Here is a 2,842-nt window from a genome sequence, read left to right as displayed (position 1 = left end):
TCCTTTCTGAGTTAATTGGTATAGCTTAATAAAACATCATACAGTGAAGCAGACAGTATTTCATACGCACTCAATACATTTAGAGTTAACAAGCATGAGCTCTGACAGCCAAATAAATTGATGACTCTGAGGATATTTTGAATTTTTTTTTCCTGTCCTTGTAACAAATAGCATTCCATGGAGGTGAGCAGCTGCAATTCCACGTACAAATTTGATTCAGCTGAGTTGTCACTTCGTTGTCCAGCAGCCTGTTGAGCTCCAGTGGGAATGAAGGAGCGATATGGGGGAATATCATGGTGGAATCAGTGAAGAGCAGAGAGTCTGAATGCTACTGCCAGCTCCAGCTGCCTCGCCTGAGGAAAGCTCTGCCTTGCAACCCAGACCCCTCCTAGCTATAGAAGGGTGGAGGCTGGAAGCAGCCAGGATTTGTTGTTTTCCATATACCTGTGCTGTGAGATCTCTATCTGTGAGAGCATCTCTCTGTGCAAGCCCTTGTGGGTCCAAGCAAGTGTGTTGGTGTCAGCACAAAACATGTACATGTTCGTGCAAGTGTCTGTGCAGGCATGCATTTGTCTCGTCTGCTGATACTGTCTCATGCCTACACCATATTCTCTCGCTGGGTTTGGAGACGTGGGGAATGGCCACAGCTTGTTGCTGGTTCTAGCTGTTCCCAGGTGTGCCTGATTCTCAGTAGCGGGCCCAGATCTCCCCAGTGATGACAGATCCAGGTGTGGATGGCATCATGTTGATGGGAATAAGCTGCAGAGTTGAGTGCCTCATCTCATCCTGGTGGCAGTTAAGAGCCGTGAGGTTGATAGGGCCCAAAGCTTGCTCGGTGCCATTGTGAGTCCTTAGGGCTGTGGTTCCCTCAGATGTCCTTGCCACCCTCAGATGAAGATGCTTGCAAGCATCCATCCTGGTGTTCTACAGCTGCTTCTGGGTTGGGGTGAGGGGGAGAGCATGTTTTTCCATGTCACAATTCTGACTTCCTTCTGCGTATGCTATTATTTTGTTGTGTGCCAACCTCATCTTCCAGGTTGCTTGCACTGCACTGAGCTGTATTGTTTCAAATGTCCTTTACCTTGTGCATTGCTAGGCTTCTCCCAAACCTGGCCATGGTTCTGGCTCTTCTGCGACTTTCGCATTATGAGGAAGTGACTTTAGGCTCGATACCATTATCTCTATACAAATGTCCTACATGTGAGGTCTAGAAAGAATATGGAACAGCAAAGGATGAGCAGTGTAAGCTTTCATTGATCTTAACGAGCTCAGAAGAACAGAGGAGTCTGGAGTTCTGACTCCTCAAGCATGTAATGTTAGGTAGCACTGGAGTTGGAATGGTAGAGGGTTTAATTCTACGTATGGTACCTGTGTTTCAGGCAGTTGGACTAGATGATTGTTGCAGGCCCCTTCTAACTGAACTAATCTAGAGTCACGTGGGTTATGTGTGGGGAATTCTGTGTGCTGCTTGTTTGAAGAATGAAGGCGTGTGTGCATGTTGCCTGTGGGCCACTGTGTATGCTTGATAGCCGTGTGATACAGCTGATGCAATATTCAAGTTTGGGACATCTAGTAAAGGCAGTAAGTGCAGGCTTTGTTGCTGGTTTCTGCATATGGGTGTAACTGTGTGTCTCTGGGATAGGTCGCTGGGTTGAAAATGGGATTGGATAGGAGACTGCAAAGCATTTCCGTGTTGCAGAAAATGACCTGCAGTCTGAGCACCTGAGAAGAGTTGCGAGCTGAGGCTGGCTGAAGGAGTTCCTGAGTTGTGGCCTTGATTTCTGCCAAACAGCACGGAGTGGGTAAATACAGAGAATTGCCTTCTAATCTACTTGGGACTGCCCCGTTTGCCACCCTTTCTCATCACGCTCCCTGTGTTTAGCCTTCCAGAGCCCTCCATGTCAGTCCCTTCAGATGTCTTCTGTTTTACTCAGATTTCCTCAAATTCTTCTCTCTGCATTCCAGGCTCCTTAGAGACCGTATTTGCCCTCTGACCCCTGTGAGAGCCCTGCATTGCTCTTGGTGTACCTCACACAGTCCTTCAACTGCCTTCTGGTTCCCTCAGGACCAGTCAATTTGCTTTTTGGTGGAACCCAGACACCTCTGTTTGCCTCCGTTATACCCCACAGCCCTCCATAAGAATTCAGACCCCCTCGGGACTACTTCATTGTCCTTCTAGACTTCCATAGTGCCTATTTCTTTGCCTCTGTTGGACCCCGGAGCCCTTTGCTTATGCTTTGATCCCCTCAGGACACCATGTGCTGTCACTCCCATTAGGATCCCCCCTCTTTGTTTTCTTGTTCCTTCAGGACCCCTTCTCATTGGTCCTCTGATTACCCCTCAGGATCCCTACATTTCAGTGTCCCCCGGATCCCTCTGATTGGCATCTAGTTCCTTCAGGACCCATTCATTTGCCACCCTGTCTTTTCATGACTCGTCTGTGCTCCTTGTACCCACAGCACTCTGCTCCTCTGGTGTCCTCAGCTTCCCTTTATTACTTCTCCGTTTGCCTTTCTCTGTGTCATATGTCCCACTGTTGACCTCTTGTGTACCCCAGAGCCTTCCATTCGCCGTAAGGATTCTCCATCTACCCTTCAAACTCTTCAGGACCCCTCCATTGCGCTTCTAGTATGCCTCAGAGCCCTACGAGTCATGGAATGACAGAATGGTTGAGGGTGTTAGGGATGGTGAGTCCAAACGCCACCACCACCACATGGTTGCTCAGGACTGTGCCCAGTGAGGTTTTTAGTGTATCTGGGAGTGAAAAATCCACAACTACTCTAGGTGACCTGTTCCACTGTGTAACCACGTTCACAGTAAAAACCAAAATCCCCAAACAATT

The sequence above is a fragment of the Tyto alba genome, unplaced genomic scaffold (assembly GCF_018691265.1).
Source record: "Tyto alba isolate M040663 unplaced genomic scaffold, T.alba_DEE_v4.0 Super-Scaffold_7, whole genome shotgun sequence".
In the NCBI taxonomy this organism is placed as follows: domain Eukaryota; kingdom Metazoa; phylum Chordata; class Aves; order Strigiformes; family Tytonidae; genus Tyto; species Tyto alba.
The sequence above is the reverse complement of the archived record's forward strand: the minus strand, read 5'-3'. Positions refer to the sequence as shown.